The sequence below is a fragment of the Arachis hypogaea genome, chromosome 18, assembly GCF_003086295.3.
Source record: "Arachis hypogaea cultivar Tifrunner chromosome 18, arahy.Tifrunner.gnm2.J5K5, whole genome shotgun sequence".
NCBI lineage: Eukaryota > Viridiplantae > Streptophyta > Magnoliopsida > Fabales > Fabaceae > Arachis > Arachis hypogaea.
In genome coordinates, this window is record NC_092053.1 from 51,452,806 (window position 1) to 51,460,866 (window position 8,061).

General features: G+C 37.6%; 1 non-coding gene across 1 annotated transcript; it reads left to right on the top strand.

The window, feature by feature from the left end:
- Positions 1–3,024: 3,024 nt before the first annotated feature.
- Positions 3,025–3,132, top strand: LOC112774361 (small nucleolar RNA R71). Its single transcript, XR_003188854.1, has one exon. It is a non-coding gene; the product is annotated as a small nucleolar RNA R71 (small nucleolar RNA).
- Positions 3,133–8,061: the final 4,929 nt, after the last annotated feature.

The following is an 8,061-nucleotide window of genomic DNA, read 5'->3' on the forward strand; positions in this document are numbered from 1 at the left end:
ATTCTTTGGATTCGGGTTCTTACTTTGATCATGGTTCTTAGTGATCCATGCATTGGCATAGAACTCTTGAACCATTAGGATGCCGACTTGTTGGATGGGGTTTGTTAGAACTTCCCAACCTCTTCTTTGGATTTCATGTCGGATTTCCGGATACTCATTTCTCTTGAGCTTGAAAGGGACCTCGGGTATCACCTTCTTCTTGGCCACAACATCATAGAAGTGGTCTTGATGAGCTTTGGAGATGAATCTTTCCATCTCCCTTGACTCGGAGGTGGAAGCTTTTGTCTTCCCTTTCCCTTTTCTAGAGGATTCTCCAGTCTTGGGTGCCATCAATGGTAATGGAAGAACAAAAAGCTTATGCTTTTACCACACCAAACTTAGAATATTGCTCGCCCTCGAGCAAGAGAAGAAAGAATAGATGAAGAAGAAGAAGAAATATGGATGAGAGGAGGGAGAGGTGTGTTCGGCCAAGAAGGGGAAGAGAGGGTTGTGTTGTGTGAAAATGAAGAAGAATGGAGGGATTTATATAGGGAAGGGAGGGGGGTAAGGTTCGGCCATAAGGGTGGGTTTTGGATGGGAAATTGATTTTGAATTTTAAAGGTAGGTGGGGTTTATGGGGAAGAGTGGATAGATGTGAGTGGTGAAGTAGTGATAGGGAAGAGAGATTGAGGTGATTGGTGAAGAGTTTTGGGGAAGAGTGTTTATTGGGAAGAGAGGATGAACATTGAGAAGAGGGAAGAGAGTGAGTGGTGGTAGGTGGGGATCCTGTGGGGTCCACAGATGCTGAGTTGATCCTGTAGGGTCCACAGATCCTGAGGTGTCAAGGATTTGCATCCCTGCACCCATTAGGCATGTAAAATGCCTTTGCAGGCAATTCTGGCGTTTAAACGCCGAATTGATGCTTGTTCTGGGCGTTCAGCGCCCAGATGCAGCATATTTCTGGCGTTGAATGCCAGTTCCATGCTTGTTTCTGGCGTTCAGTGCCAGCTTTCCTCACTGTGAATTTCTGGCATCTGAACGCCAGGATGCTGCTTGTTTCTGGCGTTCAACGCCAGATCCATGCTCTGTTCTGGTGTTGAACGCCAGACAGATGTTCCTTACTGGCGTTTGAACGCTAGTGAACTCCTCCTCCAGGGTGTGATTTTTCTTCTGCTATTTTTTTTATTCTATTTTTGATTTTTCTATTTATTTTGTGACTCCACATGATCATGAACCTAATAAAACATGAAAGAACAATAGAAATAAATTAACATTAGATAAATAAAAATTGGGTTGCCTCTCAACAAGCGCTTCTTTAATGTCAATAGCTTGACAGTGGGCTCTCATGGAGCCTCACTGATGTTCAGAGCATTGTTGAGACTCCCCAACACCAAACTTAGAGTTTGGATATGGGAGTTCAACACCAAACTTAGAGTTTGGTTGTGGCCTCCCAACACCAAACTTAGAGTTTGACTGTGGGGGCTCTGGTTGACTCTGCAGTGGGAGAAGCTTACTGTGCCTCTTTTCCATGTTTACAGAAGGATGTCCTTGAGTTTTAAACTCAAGGGAGTCCCCATTCAATTGAAGGACTAGTTCACCTCTGTTAACATCAATCACAGCTCTTGCTGTGGCTAGGAAGGGTCTTCCAAGGATGATGGATTCATCCTCATCCTTCCCAGTATCTAGGATTATGAAATCAGCAGGGATGTAAAGGCCTTCAACCTTTACTAATATGTCCTCTACTTATCCATAAGCCTATTTTCTGGAATTGTCTGCCATCTCTAATGAGATTTTAGTAGCTTACACCTCAAAGATTCCTAGTTTCTCCATTACAGAGAGTGGCATGAGGTTTATCCCTGACCCAAGGTCACATAGAGCCTTTTCAAAGGTCATGGTGCCTATGGTACAAGGTATTAGGAACTTTCTAGGATCCTATTTCTTCTGAGGCAATCTCAGTTGATCCAATGCATTTAGTTCATTGGTGAACAGGAGAGGTTCATCTCCCCAAGTCTCATTACCAAATAAATTGGCATTCAGCTTCATGATTACACCAAGGAACTTGGCAACTTGTTCGTCAGTGACATCCTCATTCTCTTCAGAAGAAGAATACTCATCAGAACTCATGAATGGCATAAGGAGGTTCAATGGAATCTCTATGGTCTCTAGATGAGTCTTAGATTCCTTTGGTTCCTCAGAGGGAAACTCCTTATTAATCACTGGACGTCCCAGGAGGTCTTCCTCCTTGGGATTCACGTCCTTTTCCTCTCTTGTGGGTTCGGCCATGATGGTCAATTCAATGGCCTTGCACTCTCCTTTTGGATTTTCTTCTGTATTGCTTGGGAGAGTACTGGGAGGGATTTCAGTGATCCTTTTACTCAGCTGGCCCACTTGTGCTTCCAAATTTCTAATGGAGGACCTTGTTTCATTCATGAAACTCACAGTGGCCTTAGATAGATCAGAGACTAAATTTGCTAAGCTAGATGGATTCTGCTCAGAATTCTCTATCTGTTGCTGAGTGGATGATGGAAAAGGCTTGCTATTGCTAAACCTGTTTCTTCCACCATTATTAAAGCCTTGTTGAGGCTTTTGTTGATCCTTCCATGAGAGATTTGGATGATTTCTCCATGAGGGGTTATAGGTGTTTCCATATGGTTTACCCATGTAATTCACCTCTGCTATTGCAGGGTTCTCAGGATCATAAGCTTCTTCTTCAGAAGATGCCTCTTGAGTACTGTTGGATGCAGCTTGCATTCCATTCAGACTCTGAGAAATCATATTGACTTGCTGAGTCAATATTTTATTCTGAGCCAATATGGCATTCAGAGTATCAATTTCAAGAACTCTCTTCTTCTGAGGCGTCCCATTACTCACAGGATTCCTCTCAGAAGTGTACATGAACTGGTTATTAGCAACCATGTCAATGAGTTCTTGAGCTTCTGCAGGCGTTTTCTTTAGGTGAATGGATCCACCTGTAGAGGTATCCAATGACATCTTAGCTAATTCAGACAGACCATCATAGAATATATCCAAGATGGTCCATTCTGAAAGCATGTCAGAAGGATACTTTTTGGTCAGTTGCTTGTATCTCTCCCAAGCTTCATAGAGGGATTCACCTTCTTTCTGTCTGAAGGTTTGAACATCCACTCTAAGCTTGCTCAGCTTTTGAGGAGGAAAGAACTTGGCTAAGAAAGCCGTGACCAGCTTATCCCAAGAGTTCAGGCTATCTTTGGGTTGAGAGTCCAACCACACTCTAGCTTTATCTCTTACAGCAAAAGGGAAAAGCATGAGCCTGTAGACTTCAAGATCTACTCCATTAGTCTTAACAGTATCACAGATCTGCAAAAATTCAGTTAAGAACTGAAAAGGATCTTCAGATGGAAGTCCATGAAACTTTGCAGTTCTGCTGCATCAGAGAAACTAATTGAGGTTTTAGCTCAAATTGTTTGCTCCAATGGTGGGGATGGAGATGCTTCTTCCATGTAAATTGGAATTAGGTGCAGTAAAGTCACCAAGCATCCTCCTTGCATTATTATTATTTTCGGCTGCCATCTCCTCTTCCTGTTTGAAAATTTCTGTAAGGTTATCTCTGGATTGTTGTATTTTAGCTTCTCTTAGTTTTCTCTTCAGAGTCCTTTCAGGTTCAGGGTCTGCTTCAACAAGAATGTTCTTATCCTTGGTCCTGCTCATATGAAAAAGAGGGAACAGAAAAATAATAATAATAGAGATCCTTTTTGCCCAAGTATAGAGGTTCCCTTATGTGAGTAGAAGAAAAGAAGAAGAGAAAATCTGAACTCAGAGAGAGAGAGAGGGTTCGGATTTTTGGTGAGTGAGGGAGAGATGTTAGTAGATGAATAAATAAATAGAAGGAGGTGAGAGAGAAAGAGGATTTTCGAAAATAATTTTTGAAAAAGAGTTAGTGATTTTCGAAAATAGTTTTTGAAAAAGGTTTGTAATTTTCAAAAATTAAAATAAAAAATTAAAATAATTAGTTAATTAAGAAGAAATTTTGAAAAAAAGGGAAGATATTTTCAAAAATTAGAGAGAGAGAGTTAGTTAGGTGGTTTTGAAAAAAGATAAGAAACAAACAAAAAGTCAATTAGTTAGTTGAAAAAGATTTGAAAATCAATTTTGAAAAGATAAGAAGTTAAGAAGTTAGGAAAGATATTTGAAAAAGATAAGATAAGAAGATATTTTTGAAAAGATATGATTGAAATTAGTTTTGAAAAAGATTTGATTTTTAAAATCACAATTAATGACTTGATTCACAAGAAATCACAAGATATGATTCTAGAACTTAAAGTTTGAATCTTTCTTAACAAGAAGTAACAAACTTGAAATTTTTGAATCAAAACATTAATTGATGATGTGATTTTCGAAAATTATGATATAAAAGTAAGAAAAAGATTTTTGAAAAATATTTTTAAAATTTTCAAAAATAAATAAGAAAAATGAAAAAGATTTGAATTTTGAAAAAGATTTTGAAAAAGATAAGATTTTTAAATTGAAAATTTGACTTGACTCATAAGAAACAACTAAATTTTAAAAAGTTTTGAAAAAGTCAACTCAAATTTTCGAATTTATGAGAGAAAAAAGGAAAGATATTTTTTTTATTTTTGAATTTTTAATAATGAGAGAGAAAAACATGAAAATGATGCAATGCATGAGAATTTATGGATCAAAACAATGAATGCATGCAAGAATGCTATGAATGTGAAGATGAACACCAAGAACACTTTGAAGATCATGATGAACATCAAGAACATATTTTTGAAAAATTTTTTTATGCAAAGAAAACATGCAAGACACCAAACTTAGAAATCTTTCATGTTCAGACAGTATGAATGCAAAAATGCACATGAAAAACAAAAAAATATGCAAAACAAGAAAACATCAAGATCAAACAAGAAGACTTACCAAGAACAACTTGAAGATCATGAAGAACACTATGAATGCAAGATTTTTTTTCGAAAAATGCAAGATGAACATGCAATTGACACCAAACTTAAAATCTGACTCAAGACTCAAACAAGAAACACAAAATATTTTTTTGATTTTTATGATTTTAAAAATTTTTTTGAATTTTTCGAAAATTATATGAAAAAGAAAAAATAAGGATTCCAAAATTTTTAATATGAATTCCAGGAATCTTGTGCTTTTTAGTCTAAAGCTCCAATCTGAGGGTTAGACATGGCTTAATAGCCAGTCAAGCTTTAGCATGTAAATCAGGTGGATCTGGAACAGCAGCAGGTGGATTAGCAACAACTAGCTTGCTCTTCATAATGTTGGGTTGGAAGCCCCAGTCCAAATAAATTTAGACATGGCTTTACAGCCAGCCAGGCTTCAACATGCTTCATGAAACTCTAGAATTCATTCTTAAAAATTTTGAATAATTTTCGAAAACAGATGAGAAAAATTTTTGAAAGATTTTTTGAAAAATTTTTGGAAATAAAACAAAAAGAAAATTACCTAATCTGAGCAACAAAATGAACCGTCAGTTGTCCAAACTCGAACAATCCCCGGCAACGGCACCAAAAACTTGGTATGCAAAATTGTTACTCTAAGGTTGTAAAATTTGTTGTTCATTCTCTCCCTGGCAATGGCGCCAATAACTGGTGCACCATACCATGGTCCAAACATAACTTCACAACTTCGCACAACTAACCAGCAAGTGCACTGGGTCGTCCAAGTAATAAACCTTACGTGAGTAAGGGTCGATCCCACGGAGATTGTCGGCTTGAAGCAAGCTATGGTCACCTTGTAAATCTCAGTCAGGTTGATATCAAATGGTTACGGAGTTTTTGAATAATAATAATAAATAAACAGAAAATAAAGAGAGAAATACTTATGTAATTCATTGGTGAGAATTTCAGATAAGTGTATAGAGATGCTTTCGTTCCTCTGAACCTCTACTTTCCTGCTGTCTTCATCCAATCCTTCCTACTCCTTTCCATGGCAAGCTTAATGTAAGGGCATCATCGTTGTCAATGGCTACATCCCATCCTCTCTGTGAAAATGGTCCAAATGCTCTATCACGGCATGGCTAATCATCTGGAGGTTCTCGATCATACTGGAATAGGATTTACTATCCTTTTGCGTCCGTCACAACGCCCAGCACTCGCGACTTTGAAGTTCATCATAGCCATCCCTTCCCAGATCCTACTCGGAATACCACAGACAAGGTTTAGACTTTCCGGATCTCAGGAATGGCCATCCATGGGTTCTAACTTATACCACGAAGACACTTAATAACTCGGACTCGGTCCCCTGTATTAGATATCCAAGAGATATTCATTCTAGCTTGTTTGCATGTAGAACAGAAGTGTTTGTCAGGCACGCGTTCATAAGTGAGAATGATGATGAGCATCACATAATCATTACATTCATCATGTTCTTGGGTGCGAATGGATATCTTAGAAGCGGAATAAGTTGAATTGAATAGAAAACAGTAGTACTTTGCATTAAATCATGAGGAACAACAGAGCTCCACACCTTAATCTATGGAGTGTAGAAACTCTACCGTTGAAAAATACATAAGTGAAAGGTTCAGGCATGGCCGAGAGGCCAGCCCCCAAAACGTGATCACTGGATCAAAAATACAATCCGGGATGTCTAATACAATAGTAAAAAGTCCTATTTATAATAAACTAGCTACTATGGTTTACAGAAGTAATTGATGCATAAATCCACTTCTGGGGCCCACTTGGTGTGTGCTTGGGCTGAGATTTAATGTTGCAGGTGTAGAGGCTTCTTCTGGAGTTGAACGCCAAGTTGTAACATGTTTTTGGCGTTCAACTCTGGTTCGTGACGTGTTTCTGGCGTTTAACTCCAAACTGCAGCGTAGAACTGGCGTTTAACGCCCTTTTGTGTCGTCTAGACTCGGCCAAAGTATGGAATATTATATATTTCTGGAAAGCCCTGGATGTCTACTTTCCAACGCAATTGGAAGCGCGCCATTTTGAGTTCTGTAGCTCCAGAAAATCCACTTTGAGTGCAGAGAGGTCAGAATCCAACAGCATTAGCAGTCCTTCTTCAACCTCTGAATCTGATTTTTGCTCAAGTCCCTCAATTTCAACCAGAAAATACCTAAAATCACAGAAAAATACACAAACTCATAGTAAAGTCCAGAAATGTGAATTTAACATAAAAACTAATGAAAACATCCCTAAAAGTAACTAGATTTTACTAAAAACATACTAAAAATAATACCAAAAAGCGTATAAATTATCCGCTCATCAAAAGTGTACAATGTTTAAATGATAAAATATTGGGAATTTGGGTACCTACACATGTGAGACCAGAAAAATTAAAAATCCATGTGCATTGATAAGTTATGTTTATTTTTCTATTTAAAAAAAAAACCAAAAATATTCAATAAATTGGTAAATAAATAAAGGGACAAAATTACCCGAATGCAAAGTTAAGTTAATAAAAAGATCAATGCATATGTGATAAAATTAAAAGAAGAGTTGATGCATGAGTATGAGATGAAAAAGTGGGAATTTTGGGTAGCTAGGCATGAATTTAAAAATATATAGAATGTGTATATAGGTGAGAGCTTAGGTTAGTCAAGGATTCAATTCATAGGTCACTTAGCCATATATATATATACCCTCACCCTTACCTTAGCCCCATTACAACCTTGAAAAGACCTCATGATGTTTGCATTGGTACATTAAATATTTATTGATTGGTTAGGTGAAGAACAAAGTTTAGAAAGCATTACTAGGGAAGACTAGAGTGATTAACCCCATACACTTAAGTGACTAAGAGTGCACATACACCATCAGTGAGGGTTCAATGCTTGATTCTATGTTCCTTGCTTTCATGAGCTGTCTTCTTACAAGTTTACTTGCCCTTGCTGTATGATTTGAATTAGTCAAATTTGATTTATGTCTGTCTTGAAGAACTTATTTACTTTTAACCAAGTAGACAGAATCATATAGTTGCATTCATACATAAGTTGCATTGCATTGCATGAGTCTTACTTTTCCCTACTTATCTATTTTATCTCCTTGAGCTAAGCATGAGGACATGCTAATGTTTAAGTGTGGGGAGGTTGATAAACCACTATTTTATGGTTTA